Here is a 16,559-nt window from a genome sequence, read left to right on the forward strand (position 1 = left end):
ATGCCTGTTCTAATTCCTAATTAACTGGCCAGAACAGAGGTCGTGGTGGGCAGTGACCCTGACCAGCGAACAGGACCAGTTTCTGTCTCAGGGCATTGCTTTTTACTGTGGTTTGGAAACGCTCACTCCCTCCTTTAATGCAGTTTACTGTAGCGAGTGTCAGAACAGTGTCATGCTTTGAAAAAGATGGCGTAACCCCCCCCTGGAGTCTACACAGCAAACAACCGTGGACTAAGGGGTAACCGCAGTTAAAAGCTTCATGCGAGATTCTGTTTGTTTTGTGCGTGCCATTCATCAGTCAACCAGAAATAAAAAGGGCACAAACACAACAGATGAATAATTCCTGACTTCATGGCTAATCTCGGGTAAAGCTGCGTACCTATCAGTGGTATGTTGCTACGCTGTCTCCGAGATTAGTCATGTGTACACTTGCAGTGCACATGCATACTGGGGCATTACCAGCACTTGTAGAGAATACAAAAGAGGTGACTACATGTCTGTGTTTGCTGTGGGGAGATCAGGCGTGCCCTCTACGTTACAACACAGGCCACCTGCAGTCTGGGAAAATAGCTTTCTAGAGGGAATTAGAGGATTGTGAGGAATGAACAAGACAGACATGAGTAACCCGGCCCAATATACTACTTATCTACAAGCTTATATTTCACAAAGGAGGCAGATAAGCTAATACATGCCGGCGCAAGGGAGGAAAAGAGCAGAAATTAGACTGGCGAGCGTGGAGGGTGGGGAGCGAGGGCGAAGAAAACGTATCCAGGTCGAGATCCGTATAAGAGCGGTCACTCGCGACAGAGCCCGGATGCTTTGAATCACTGCAGAGCAGTTAACCATTGACCAGAGGGACTCATAGCATGAGATCCATGTCATTTGTGGTTATTCTATTCCAGGGACCATGAAAACAAAGCATAAAGCCGTTATTAAGGCCTCCACCTGCCCTGGGCAGTGAATGCAAGACTAATCAATAAGAAAGAAAGGTATTGTGGTTTGTCTTAGAGGTCAGGTGATTTTATGTTGGTGTGCACCGATCTGTGCGTGTTTGAATATAGATAAGATTATCCTGTTCTCTTTGAGGTAGGTGGTCTGGATTGCAGAGGCAGGCGTCATGTTGCAAGTATTCAAGTGTAACGGTGAAGGAAGGACTCTGATGCAACACACATTCTGTCACCGTTCTTGCTTCTTATCTTACTGATTAGTAATCATTAACTTTATAAACCCAGACTTGAGTGTGTAATATATTTACCTTTATGTGATAACGTCATGTAGCAGGTCACTGTTGTGCAAAAGGGTACGTTAGACTATATTTCATATTTATGCTCTAAAATCTAGCATTAAACAGCATTAAACTTCTATTTTTATTATTTATAGCAGCTATTCTGTTTGCATAGGTTTTTTCCCCCCCATCTTTTCTGCTGTCTACCACAATATCTTTGTTTGACACTACCAGGAGGTGCTGCCAAGATCGAACCCAACATTGGTTTTGATGTATATTATTGTTATTTCCTTTTAAATTTGTATTTGATTAAAGGTACTAGTACATGCCTTTTTCTTGATCCTGACAAACTGAAACACACTAACAGCACCCAAAAAAAATAGCTGCTGTAGTTTGTTCAGATGTAATAACAGGTTCATTTTAGCCTGTTGCTAGGTGGCTGCTAGGCATCTATAATTCAGCTTCGTGGTTGTCACTGTTGTGCAATGAAAACAAAATGCTTTTATGAGGTGCTGTAGATGCACAAAAGCTAAAATCGGGTCATTTTATTCCAATGCTAAGCAGCCGGCTGAGAGGCAACGTGATGGCGTCATAATGCATCATGCATAGTTCAGCTTTTGCATATATGCTGTGGTGGTGAAATAAAAATGATACAATGCTTTTGCAAAGGTGATATTGGTGTCTAAACGTTCAAAAATTGTTCATTCTAACACAATGCTAGGTGGATACTAGGTAACATGATGACATCATACAATCTGATATCGGTAAGAAGCTTCAGGGGCCTAAGATATTACCCGTGTGCCAAGTTTGGTTACTCAACTCCTGACGCTCGAAGACAGCGTCAACCTTTTTTGCGCCACGGACCGGTTTATGTCCGACAATATTTTCATGGAAAAAATGTTTAAAAAAAAAAAGATTTATTCATAACACACAGGAAAAGACCCAAGGAAACAGAGTTAACGCTAAAAATTGTTTAAAAAATAACAATAAAAACTGGTAAAAACCCTGAAAGCCATAAATTTCACACCCAAGCCTCAACTCTCGCGGCCCAGTACCAAACGACTCCGGTTCGTAGCCCGGGGGTTGAGGACCGCTGCTCTAACAGGAGTTCACAGTCAGAGAAACAAACAACCGAACACGTTAAATGTGTTGTAGTAAGACACATATTTGTGTTTGACTGCTATAACAGTGGAGTTTTACAACTTTGGGAAACCGAAAATATATCTTGTGTTTTCTTTTATCCACATGATAAAAATATATTAAATGATGATTAACATTTTTATTAAGTAAGCTATCTAATAATCAAAAGCCAGGCACAAGCTAGCTAAAGCCTTTTGAAATATGACACTTTGGAGCTTTTCCTTTTGCTGCATCCCTGATTTGATTTCACACAACTATTTCCCCCAGTTCCCTGACATTTTAGAAGTATAATGGCGCGTGTTAGTTATAGTCCTGTGCAAAATTACAGCCGATTTTGTCTGATCGCTCTGTGGAGTTGTCTGGATTGTGGAAATCGGCACCGAGTTAAGCACAGCGCATGTCATGTTTGAACACTTCTCAATAAGCCGCAAGTGACAAAAATTGAACTTCAATCGTCAAGTACCACAATTCCATTCCCCGGTGTATATTACGCAATTATCTGCAGCGCCAGGAAACAAATCTCATTGACTTGATTCCTATTTAATTATTCTACTTGAAAATCCTTTTTGCTCCCTCTTTTTCTCTGAACCTGAGAGAAAGAGGAAACCACTTTACCCAATAAAAAAAAAGAAACTAAAAAAGTCCCCCCTCTATCTGAGAATTGCATTTCTCCCAGCTTGTCAGTTTCCATTCACAAGAACCCACCTTCAGCACTTATTTTATTTAAACTTTAGCAAATGTGGCACAAAACACAATAGGGGTTTCGGGTGGTAAAATAATTACCTAAATACAGTGTGACAGGGGAGGTTGATTCATTCTGTAGAAAACACTGCCTGTTGAGAGGAAAAAAGTGTTGACAGAGTCGTGAGAGACAGTAAAATGGAAGGAAGAATAATGAGAGAGATACAGAGAGGGTTCCCGTCACCAAACAAAACACTTCATATTTCTTTGAAAGACAAAGTGTTAAGTTAGGCTACTTTGCGCTCTGTCAATAGAGACGTTTATCATAGGCCCAGCCACGGTCTATATATTGATTAAACCATCCATCACTTAAACTCTACAAGACATTATTTCTAATTAAAAAGTAAGTCATAAATTTCGGGCTTTATTGCCAGGCTGGGGCTGTAAATAAAACTCAAGGGAGGGCAGAAACGGATCGCGGCCCCTATCAACGGTTTTAGAGCCACCGTAAAAAGGACAGACGGGTGCGACGGCACCTTCGGGATCCTCGTGTGGAGGGCGGCATCCCGACTAAACAGATGCAAATCAATAATTCCTCTTCGCTTGTGGGGGTATTTTTTATAAGACAGGTGCTTCCTCACAGAGGAGCACCCCATGCATATGGGGAACAAATTAAATTTTCACAAGCTACCTGGGAATATGTAAACAAACGAAAACCAAAAAAGAAAGGATTGCATTCCAAGCACTTGAAAATGATGTATGATCATAGGAGGTCATGAAAGTGTATGAGGCGCTCCATCCCACGACAGAGTTGGCCAGCAGGCTGGCAGCGAATGCGGGCTCCCATTATCTATCCGTGTCTCCATTTTCCTCAGCTAAACAACAATTTTGCTGCCAAAATATGCAGTCGCAGGACATTATTTAATGATCCCTGATGACAAAGAGGCCATTAGTACACCTACACCGCAGCCAAAGCTCCCGGTGTTGGACGGGACCGCACTAGCTCAGTCAAAGCAGAGGACACTTCACTTTTGACAACTTCTGATTACCTCAGTGCGCGCGCAAGTTGTCAGGCGGTGAACTCCCCTGACAGCCGGTTGCAGTTGCAGATGTGGTTATTTTTTGACAGGCACAGAAGGATGTCTGATTTCACAGGTACTGACCGAAGGGAGGGAGGGAGAGAGGAAATGGAGGGAATTGGGCGATGGAAATGAAGAAAAGGCATGTCGCTGGCTCCACGGCTGACAAAGGGAAGCATGTGCAATCATTATTCATCCCCTTCTCTCTCCCGGGCTGCTTTAAAAAAGAAAAATCTTTTTTTTTAAAATACCTGCCAAAGTGGGAACAGTGCTGACCACACAAGCACTTTTTTGACACTGACTTTGTGATAACGGAAACACTGTTGGATCATATTTGCCTAAATGATGGTCAGCAAGGGTTTTTTTTCTTTGTTTTGTTTTTTTTGCCAAAGTGAAAGAAGAGGCCTCGGTTTTGGTGAGAGACAGAAAGAGAGAATCGCCCTCCGGGGGGAAGCGAGAACTAATGAGTGAGCTAAAAAGGACAAGATGGAGTGATCCTCTATAAAAAGACTAGCAGTAATCTCTTCCTCTCCTCCCTCTCCTCTAGCCTTAATGTCCTAAGAGATCTTGGCTCCTCCATAAAGCCTGCTGCCTCCACACATCAAACAGAGCTGATTAGAACAGCACACCTTTGCTGGAATTGAAGCTTTTGGATAGGGTGCAGCAGAAGTTCAAGGGAGAATGAGTGCTACGAAAACCAGAAGGCGAAGGAAAAAGGCTCTTGAGGTTAGTTAGATACACCTGAGTAACAAATAAAGAGTATAAAAAGAGTATAAAGAGTGGCTTTGAATGTAGGCCAGTTGTTGCTTTGCTACAGTATATCAAATGGGATAATGGCAGACTCCCCCCCTAGAGGTGCAAGCTATGCATGAATCTAATAGCAATCAACAGATCGTCCTGTTCATTTAAATCAGCTTGAGCGGTCACAGCGAGGAGCTGGGCGATACATGGGCGCAGTGGGGAAGCCGAGGAGAGGAAGGGCTGGCAGAAGATGATGGAGCGAAACCACTGAGCTGCTGTGTGAGCTCGCTGTCAGGGGTGTTGTTTTATTAAGACACCCAAACTGTCAGGCTGGGTATCAGGAGAGCGACCAGGCACATGACAAGACACTTTCACTAACATCCCAGTGACCCCTCCTCTTTCCCTTACCGAAAATAGCCCCGTCCAAATTTAATGCTCTCTCTGTCAGACCTGGGTGGGCATCGGTGCTGAAGGGACTTTTACTTTTACCAGTCATGAAAAGTGAAACACTCACCTGCAAAGCCCTGTGGGACTGTGGAGGTGGGCTGTGACATGCAATAGCTAAGTGGGTATGTAGAGGTCTAGAGATGGAATGGAAAAGAAGAAGTGTTATCTCAGAAATCCCTCCACTAAACAGACACACAGGGTTAAGGGAAGAGGTCAACAGTGTGGGAAATGTGTTCTTTCACTTTCTTACTGAGTTAGCATTAGCATGTTTAGCATTTAGCATTAGCACTGACTTTGAGTGGAATATAGGAAAAACAGTTAGCATGACTCAACCTGTCCACAAATAACATAATCAGTTTATCAGGACCTTTAAAGCTCTTTTTTAAATACATATATTATATTTTGACAGATAAAATAGCACAACCCGAACTTGCTTAACAGCAGTTATGCTAGCCTAGCTAGCTGGGCAGTGATTTCCTGAAATTCTTCAGTTAGCATGTGCTAAATTCACAAATCCTGCTTCTTACATTTCTATAAGCATCAAAACAAAACATAACATAATTAATAAGTCCAAAATAATAATTCTCCTCTTCTTTCCCACCTTTGTGTTATAGTTAAGCTAACTTACCTACTGTCACCGGACACTTTATACCTGTTCAACCAAATGCAAATATCTAATCAGCCAATCACATGGCAGCTCAATACATTTAAGAGTGTAGATGTGCTTGAGTCCACCTGCTGAAGTTCAAACTGAGCATCAGAATGGGGAAGAAATTTAGGCGATTTAAATGGCTCTGAATGCGGCATGGATCAAAAATTTCTGATCTACTGTGAATTTCCCGTACAACCATCTCTAGCGTTACAGAGAATGGTCGGAAAAACAGAAGATATCCAGTGAGCGATAGTTCTCTTTGTTGATGCCAGAGGTCAGAGGAAAAAGCTAGACGGCAACAGTAACTAAAAAAAAACCACTCATTACAACGACGATATGCATCCCCCAAGGTATCCGCTTTGTGCCTTATCGTACCAAATGAGCATGACTTAAGCAAAACATGTTGCCGACTATGTGATTCAAGCTGGATAACGCACCCTGTCTCAAAGCTCAGTTTATCTCAAACCGGTTTCTTGAATGTGACAATGAGTTTACTGTACTCAAATAACCTCCACAGTCATCAGATCTAAATCCAATAGAGCACCTTTGGGATGTGGAGGAATGCAAGATTTGTACAATGTGTGTGCTGGCAACAAATATACAGCACCTGTTTTGTTATCATGTCAACAAAATCTCAAACGAATGTCTCCAGCATAACAGGGTGTCCAACCCAGTGCTAACAAGGTGTACCTAATATTGTCCCCGATATTTCCTAAAACCTTTAAACTAAATGCAGCTATTGATTTGTTTTAAACTCTTCTTTGAGAGCTATATTTATTCTGTACCGTTGATACCAAATTTTGCAGGCGTTACAGATGCATGGAGAAATCATAGATGGCATTACCATGATAATGCAGTTCAAGAGAGTGACGAATTGCCACTGAAGACATGAATATTGTATTGGAATAGATGGGCGTTGGAGCTATATATAGTGCAGTGTCACAGCAAGCACCACAGGTACATGCACATACAGCGCGCAGACACATTCCAGGTGACGTAACACTAAATAATTACGGTTACATCCGCTCGATGTGTCCTTGTGTGGAGTTTTATTGTGCAAGTTTACCCTCAGCTATAAACAAATGGCTTAAAACTGCCTGCCCCTTACTGACTGTGAGAGTAATTAGAGTATGAGACTGTTAACACATGCTCTCAAAGAGAAATGATCATGTATGACCTCAACGGCAGAATGGAAACTTTTTTTTTTGGAGTCCTGTCTGCAAAAAACGTTCACCTCAAAAACACGCCATCTTTGATGATTCTAATAGCATATTAGCTATTGGACACAAATTTGCTTGAGGTTAAAATCAATAATCATCAAATCAACATAAAGAAATGACTAAGCAGCATTTTCATAAAGCTGCGGGAGCACTTTCACATCAGGTCCCCCTCGCGCCCCACTACCCACTGGGAGAAAATGACCACAAACACGTCATAATAAATCTATCCCCCAGCAAGGTGCGGTTGTCTTGACAACAACAATTTTCACAGAGGGTCATCATTATCAGCCGTGCACTACACAAAACAATGTGTGCCTTTTAAATAATTTGGTCATTTAGAGGGTTTCGATGCTGTCTGGTATCCTCGGAGCAGCCTGCTTCTGGCCTGACCATAGTTGCCCCAAGTAACAGGACACGAAAAACAAAGACGTGCAAAGTCAACTACCTCTGGATAGGATTCAAATTCAAGAACACTGCTGACACTGGCCGAAAGGATTTCACTGCCTTTCCATTCAAATGACCTGTTTTGCATAATTTCAACAAGTCCAGGCAGGATCACGCTATGAAAACAAACGGCAGGGCTTTAAGCTAACAGAACCAAAAACCTGGCGGGGCTAAAGTCATCTCTGGCCACTGTGGTTAAAGTAACCTGAATGGTTGATGCTAAAGGAAACCACTTTGGCTATGCAAAGCACTGCAGACAGACACGGAGCTTCAACTCTCTAACAGGCTAAAAATTACTTTTGTTGCTCTGCAGCTTTGTAGATGTTCAGATAAAAATGGGGTCTATTCTATTCATTTCCAGCTCTAAACTTTTATTCTTGGACTCACCCAGAGTATCTATTAACCACATAAAAAAAATCCTTGCTAATCTTTAAGCAGCACCTTAAAGGTTGCCTTGTGTCTGCAACACTGCATCACTCGTCTCTTTAAGGCTCCCTTTCTTAACAGCCTTTCTCTGATTGGCTGCTCCTTGTTGGGTTTTCGTAAACAAAACCTGGTCCTCGTGGGCAATGAAACTCTTGGTCTTGACATTGTGGACCTCCGGAAACAAACTGTAAACCCTGGACACAGTTTGGCAATATAACGGTAGTTACACTTTGCGTTCTGATACCTCAATCTTGCTCTTTACAGATGGAAGAGCTGTGCCTTTTAGCATAAGCTGCCCAGCTTTGCTGTCGAATGAGTACTCTGAAGTGGCATGAATAAACAAACAATGAACCTGAGATGACCATATAAGGAAATCCTGTGCCTCTGACATCAATCAGACACAAGAGTAGAAAAACAGCACCTGAAACTGAGTGTTTAGCGCAGGCTAAAGCAAGAGCATCCGAGCATTTGGTCAGTGGCTGTGGCTACAATGTAGCTTGCCATCACCAGTGTGTGAATGTGTGTGTGAATGGGTGGATGACTGGATGTGTAAAGCGCTTTGGGGTCCTTAGGGACTAGAAAAGCGCTATATAAATACAGGCCATTTACCATTTACAGGTTTGTAACAGCACAAGTATCAGAGAAAAAGGAAGTATAATCGGTCTACTTTAGGATTCTTCTCGCGTATTAGCTTGAAAAATATCCTTCTGCCAAATGACACTTGTTTGTAAATCAAACGTTTTTTTTAAAGCCCCACAAAGTCATTGCCTTCAAGTGAATTAAACATAATCGGCAGTGACCACAAATCAGGCAAAAAAAAGGTACATCAAACGAAGGTCGTAATTCCACGTCAGAGTGCATTAGGACGTTTATCATCAAAGCGATGCCTAGCTTTTAATTCATTTGACATCTTTCAGCACTAATACAGTATCTGATTTCTGAGGAGCACTGGTACACAGTCACACAGCGTGACATCTGAAGGAAAGCAGCGGGTTACAGGACAAGTCCCTGAAATATGTTTCTACACAGAACAGAGACCAGGGCCATTATGTCTGTACCAGATTTTCACTTCATATCTAAAACCACAAGCCAGCAGCATGCATAAGTACCGCCTGCTGCTCTCAATGTTATTCAAATGACAGCACAATTCTATTTTCACCTTGCAACTAATGTGGCCATTACTCCTATGTCAGCAACATTTACTGCCCTTCCCTTTATGCTGGATATGCTAGAAAATGGGAAAATTAATTCTGGAACAAAAAATGGGGGGAGGATTATCTTGAAATGTCTGTGTAGCTGCTGGGATTAAGCTCAAATAAAACAGTTCCCATCTGAAAAATCCCATCCCAGCAACTCTCACGAAACAGCCACATGGAGAATATGAGGCCCTGTGGTCTTATCAAAGAGGTGATATGACACATTTTCCCCACTGTGCCAATTTTTATGCCTTGATCATGTTGAATGCGATGTCACAAAATAGCATAAAAACATCAACGGGGGCCTGAAAAGCAACGTAAACAGTGTGCACACCAAAAAAAAGAAGGAAATGGAAATAGAAAGGCAAGTGCACTGCCAAAAGGAAGTTGTTAGGAGAAAGAGGAAAGGAGGGGTGTCTACACTGAGTCAGATGAAGGGGAAACAGGGTAGATGGATGTAGTGGTGTGTCTTTGTGTGTGGAAGAGTGTGTGTGTGTATGACTGAGGGAGGACGTGGGGAGAAGGGGAAGTCGGCAGGCAAACCTATCATCCACGGAGCCCACCAGTAAACTCTGCAGGGCAAACAATCTCCCTAATTGAATTCAATCCAGGCTCACCGCAGGAGGCACCGAGGCTAGTGGATCCATTCAATATGAAGAGGGTTGCTTGGAGGTGGCGGCAGTGGAGAGAAGTGTGTGTGTGTGTGTGTGTGTGTGTGTGTGTGTGTGTGTGTGTGTGTGTGTGTGTGTGTGTGTGTGTGTGATGATGGGATGAAAAGGGGAGGGCTGGTATGGCAAGTGACACAGGAAAGGGAAAGAAGATAACTACAAGAAGCAGAGAGCAAACACAAGGGCTGCAGGAGACAACAACGGCAAACAGACGGGGAGAGGAGACAGGAGCCCGGCGCAAGGAAGGTTCTGGTGGTTAAGAGTCAGCAGTGAGGGGGTGCAACAGGCTCGAGGTGTGGAGAAATGGAAGCCAGCTGTGCTTTTGCATGATTACACCGAAAACATCATTTGCATCAGGGAATGAAATCCAAGCACGCTCCGTAGATACGTATGGTTACCGACCAAAAGAAAAGAAAAGAAAAAAAAATCCTCGCCGCCGCCGGCACAAATTAGAGGCCTAACAGTGGTGTCCCACAGATTTGCATATGAAGATGAGCACCTATCGTGAATCATTTTCATAAACATCCTATTGCGCGCAGAGTACAAGCCCAATTGGCCCACATGAATGCTCTTCATTACTGTGCTGTGCTGGGTGGGGTTGGTGGTGGTGGTGGTGTATGGGTTGCAGACTTAATCTGGGTTGCGCTGCATATTCATGACTTGCACGGAGTCATTTTCAGGCCCATTTGTACGGTGGGCCTGAGAGTTCAAACGCACTGCAACTGAAGAAAACACCAGCAACTAGAAAAACGCTAAACACAACGGAAGTAGGAAAAAAAAATCTCACAAAATAAAAGTGTTTTTGGGGAGACGATAGTGTGACGGACCAGCTGCAAAAATGATAGCAACCAAAACATGGGAAGAATTGCACTGAGACACCCTTAAAAGAAGTAGGATTCGCCGGTGTAAACGATAAGAAGATACCATGGTAACGTGTGTTTTAATAAATATATTATCAAGTTAGGTTTGCTGTCCGCCAAATTTAGGTTACTCGTTTCGGTTTGCTTACGGTAGCTTTTAATAGCATTAGCTAACTTCTTCTCCAATGCTAACTGAGTGTTCGTGATTGCAGAGATATCATTCATATAATGCTGTAGCTACATGTTCGCTATTAGCCATCTACTGTTAGCTTGTCTCTTCCACAGTGTGTCGTTCATCCCAACTTCCTCCCCTCACCTTTAGCCAATCACAGCTGATGACTGCCCCTCCTGTGCCTAGGCTTCTTCCTGTTAGAAGGGAGTTTTTCCTTGCCACTGTCGCCAAGTCTGAGTTATTGTAGGGTCTTTACCTGACAGTATTACAGAGTCCCTTGAGGTAACTGTTGTTGAATTGAATTTGTGACTTTTTGTGTGCTTTTGCAGCATTTTTTTTTTGATTTGCTGGTGTTTTCTTAAGCTGCAGTGCGTCTAAACTCTCAGGGCCGCCGTACATTTACAGTCTGATGCTGTCAGAAATGCTGATAAAAAGTGTACAATACCTCAGTTTGAGAGAGGAGAGCGGTCCTTGAGTGCTGCTGCTGAACAAATCCCGTATATCACATTCCAGATAGGGAAAGCACGTCCTGTCCTGGAAGAGAACACAAAAGTTAGAACAGGGCATACTTATGTTAGAGCAGCACACCGACTCTCGCTGTATTCTCTCCAAACAGGCGACAGGGGACGCAATTAAAAGGCAGGAACCTTTAACGTCTGCCAACATGAAGAGGCATCTGCACGTCTACTGTATGACACAGATTTACTTAAAAAAAACAAAAAATTAAAAAAAAAAGGAGTCCAAGCGTTACTTTCTCCAAGCCACATCACACAGACACTTTTTATTTTGCTCGCTTCTGGGTCGACCGTTATTAAGTGGCATCTTCATAAATTTTTCAGCTGCTTTCTGGTTCCCGTACTGGTGCTACAGCCCGATTGCCGCTGTATGAAGTGCTATTCAGGTCACATCAGCTTTTAATGGCTGATTTATTAGGGCCCAACAGGAGCTTGGTGATGGGCTGCAGGACAAAGAGCCTGTTTTAAACTACATTAACACTCTGCAGTAAATATCCCACACAACATTAGCATTTTGATGGCAACCTCCCCCAGTCACCTTTCACACTTTCCAGTTTTCCCCTCGTTATCCCTCCCTGCCTCTTTAGCCATCGTATCAATCCATCTTTGGAGTGCTTTCTTTCAGAGATTTCTCGTCTCCCATCCTTAGCGTTGCCCTGTTCACTATATATATTTCAACTGAACGCATTCAATTTATATCTGTGCTGGCACCATACCCGTGTGCGAGGGGTGAAGTGGTTAGGTTTAATTATAGACGTATTAATGAAGAGCATGCACACAGAGGTAAAATCAAATGGCATTCAGCGGTTCTGGGAAAGAGCAATTCTTCGGCATCCCCGATGAAACACACGACGAGCTGTTCTCTTTGTTATTGTGACGCAAAACAATCATTACATGATTTATAATTAAATCTCACATGCAATCATAAAACTGATGAGCACCAAAGCTTTTGTAATTGAGGTGTCTATGGCACTGGATGGTCTTGAATAATAAGCTAAAATCAAAAAAAAGAAAAAGGATTAATCGGTAGCACTGTGTTTACTATGCAAATTAGGTAGATTTTCCTTTTGACTTAATTAAAACAACCTTTTTTTCTTTCCTCTCACCTATTTGGGTTGTCCGCCTCATGTCCACGTCTCTTTTAAAAGCACTGGCTGTGATTTAAAATGACAGAGACACTGGGAAAACGAGAGTCTATAATTTGTGCATGTGTGCCAATGATAAAAAAAAAAGGTACTTAGTGAAATGATTCCTTTACTTCTGTCAGATTGTGCAAAGATGCTTGCAAATGAAAAGAAAAAGAATGGCTCTCAATTATATTGCCAGATTTCTAAATATTATCTAGGCACAATGGCCAACCGGTCTTGGCTTTCGAACAAGTGCCGAGGATGTGCTTCATCAAATCTGCTGTTCATTATGTTTGATCAAATTTGAGACTTTGGCAGAGAAAGCAGATGCGATAGGTCAATTTAGCTGAACTGCTGAAACTAGTTTGGTCAACAGAGCATCTGCCAGTCATTTAGCAGGCCTGCAAGTGTTTGGAAAGGAGCACGGTCGCACCATATTGCAACAATCCTAACCACATACTGCTGCACAAAAAGGAGAAATCAATTGCACCGAGAACAGAAAGCAAAAATTATGTTCTGGGCGGTATGGTAGGCTTTCATCGTGTGCTTTCACTTGATTTCACTTCTTTTTCTGATCAAACCTAATTAACAGTAATTACAGCAACTGGACAGAGCTTTAATTTTACACATTTACCTCTTATAAACTCCTTGCTGCTCTCCTTGGTCTTTCGCACTCAGCAGAAACACTATCAGAGCCAAATTTACTGCTCTCGTCCAATCATTAGTGTTAAAGTACTGGCAGTAGTTGGGAGGTGAGGCTTCCAACACATCATCAGTGAGTTCTGGACAGAGAAATATATATCCATAAAGCTGAATGACCGACACATTATCTGGAAAATCACCTCATTTTCCTGTTGGAGACAGACACTACCAATGTCTACTTTACCAGTGTTGCATAATCATATACATTTTTTAACTGCAAACAATCATGCCACCTTGTCCATATATTAGCTGCTCCTTTAAAGATGAGTTAGGTTGTTGTGTAGAAGGATTGCACTCAATTAGCAGCCTAGCAAAACATAAGAAAGTGTAAATGTAAGAGGATCTTACATTTACAGTAGTGCTGTGAGATACTACAGATTTGGTATCGATCCGATACAAAGTAAATACAGGGCCAAAATTACCGATACTAATACAGATACCAATACCAAGTAATTACAGGGCCAAAATTACAGATACTAATACCAATACCAAGTAAATACGGGGCCAATATTACCGATACTAATACAGATACCAATACCAAGTAATTACAGGGCCAAAATTACCGATACTAATACAGATACCAATACCAAGTAATTACAGGGCCAAAATTACAGATACTAATACCAATACCAAGTAAATACGGGGCCAATATTACCGATACTAATACAGATACCAATACCAAGTAATTACAGGGCCAAAATTACCGATACTAATACAGATACCAATACCAAGTAATTACAGGGCCAAAATTACAGATACTAATACCAATACCAAGTAAATACGGGGCCAATATTACCGATACTAATACAGATACCAATACCAAGTAATTACAGGGCCAAAATTACCAATACTAATACCGATACCACGGGTTTTAACCTACAAAGGCAGCTCATGTAGAGGAGAGAAATGTGTCATTTATATGATAAATCATCCTCCTTTTGCAACCTCTAAACACACTTTAATGACCACTAAATCAGTGTGATTTGTACTTTCCACAATATCTCGTTAATGCAACAAAACGTAACACCTTTTGGCTTTTCATGTATTTTGAAACTGGGTTATTTGGAGTCCTGGAATGTGTATCGGCTATAAATAAAACAGACTTGACAATCAACACAAAACGGTTCAGACAGTTTTCATAATGCGTGATTTCCAAAAAAACAACATGTACTTAATAGTTTTCAGTGGGCTGCATTCTGGAAACAAAGTATCGATCCGATCGCACTGGTATTGATCCAAAACCAATACCAGAGCTGGTGTCTGGTTTTGAGCCACCCTCTAATTTCACCCTCAATAAACATGAGGCAGTAATTTTGAGTAAAATGCATCTTTCTTACTTTCTTTTTCTTTCTTTTTTTCTTTTCTTCTTTTAGAAAACTGCACATCTGAGTAAAATACATGTGAAATATATACAATTAAAGGTGTCTTTATTTGCATAATTAATAATTAAGAGAAATGTGATTGGTATCCATTCAAGCTTATACCAATCAACTTCATTTGAACAGACTGCAATAAATTCAACGATTTAAAACAGCTTTTTGATTTCATCCTTTTATTTACAGGTTGAGCTACATTTACCGCGGGCACTGCAACTTTACTCTCTGATTATTTTCATCTTCCTTTTATTGCAACTATTGTAAGAGCCTCAATTAAAGTGGGGTTTGTAAGGTAAAGCTGGAAATATGCTTATTTCTGTCAGAAATCATGTGCAGAAACAGTCGTTTCGGAGAGATACTCAAAGCAGCAACCTGCTGGCTGCTAGTCATCTGCTCTCATCTCTTATCTTTGTTGCCCAAAACCAGCCCTGAACCTGCGTAAATCCTTGCAGTGGGATGCATTTAAGGGAAGAATTTCTAATTCTAAAAATTGTATTTTTGTTACTTATAGGTATAATTGTTACTTTTTGATAAAATAATCCATCCGCGATTTAAAAAGCACCCTGACTTTAACTGGAAGCAAGCAAGACGTGAACATAGCAAGTTTAATCAAAAAGCTTGGGATTCTTGCATGCACAGAAAAAACGCTTTAGTCTGTGCATGCTTGCATTTTAGAGTTTTGCATTAAAACATCCGAGTAAAGGCTGGTATTTCTAATAACGGCAAGTAGAGAAAAGGCTTGCATGTTAAGTAAAAGCCTCCTGAGATACCGTTGTGAGACAAAACTGAGACTGAGATTAATTTTACATCCTGTTATTAACTTTTCACCGGCTGCTAAGGATATGCCACCAGTTAGAGCAGGAGGCACCGGGAAAGCAAAGTAAAAGATTTTTGTTGAAGTGCCAAGAAAGCTAGCCAGGCTCACTGGATATCCACAAGTGCATGATTGCCAATTGGTGAAACGCTTGAGCGCAAAAGGAGGCTCTGTACAGTATGTAGCAACTCCACTGCATTAAGACAGAGAAAACTACTTCTTTTCTTTGTTACATTATCCACTGTAGCCTGTTTCTTCTTTTTTTTTCCTTTCAGTCCCCTTGGCAAAAGGAGTGCTTTCTAAATTACAAAGTGATGAAACACAGCATGACTATCCAGCTTTCGCTGCCATGAACTTAAACCTGAATTTGATTTCACACCCCAAAAGTGATTCATTGTGGTACAGTGTGCTGAATATCACTGCTGAGTGTGGTTGTAGAGCAGCAGGCCATATTTCTGACCACGCCTGACAGTAATATTGGGTGTAACCGTGCTTTTCTTCTGTGTAAGATTTACGGTTACACCGTGGTTTGTAATGTTAATTTTAACAAAACTAAAGAAGGAAGTGCAAGCAGTGCAAGCTATCCCGGCCTTATGACACTCTAGTGTATGGCAGCAGCATTTTTCCTCACGTTCGTGAGTGTGCATTTGAGCCTGGTGGCAGCTGTCTAGCTTTTCCTTCAAAGGACGAGTAAACGAGCTGACCTCCCGGCCTTAATTATCCTACAAAGTCTCTGTTGATAACAGCAAAGTGAATTAATCAAAGAGCACAGAGCTGGCTATTGCTGATTTAGTTTAGTATTTATGTATACAGTATAAGTATGTAGAACACTTTAATCTGAACAAGCAATTACACACCTACACAAAAGCATACAAAACAACTGCTAGCTTATGTTGTTCCTGCCCAGATAAAGCATTCAGCCCGAGTGTGTTGTTTCCAACTACCAAGAGCTAAAAATAAGAGGAGAGAAAGCAACACAAGCGGCACAAGACAAAGTAGATTTAGCCACAGCCGTCTCACCGACTACATCAGTGTGCTTTAACAGGACAAATCCCAGAATTTTGGAGGCAGCAA

At 41.6% G+C, this 16,559-nt stretch overlaps 1 protein-coding gene across 7 annotated transcripts in view; it reads right to left on the minus strand.

Moving 5' to 3' along the window:
* Positions 1–16,559, minus strand: part of LOC146391372 (adhesion G protein-coupled receptor L3) — a 253,907-nt gene that overhangs the window by 214,645 nt on the left and 22,703 nt on the right. For all 7 annotated transcript variants that reach the window (XM_084924260.1, XM_084924263.1, XM_084924262.1 and 4 more), the window contains exon 2: positions 11,397–11,485. The gene's annotated coding sequence lies outside the window, so the exon portion shown is untranslated. The remainder of the gene's footprint in view (positions 1–11,396; positions 11,486–16,559) is intronic.

Source organism: Perissodus microlepis, chromosome 3 (assembly GCF_051167445.1).
Source record: "Perissodus microlepis isolate ML-2025 ecotype Zambia chromosome 3, ASM5116744v1, whole genome shotgun sequence".
Taxonomy (NCBI): domain Eukaryota; kingdom Metazoa; phylum Chordata; class Actinopteri; order Cichliformes; family Cichlidae; genus Perissodus; species Perissodus microlepis.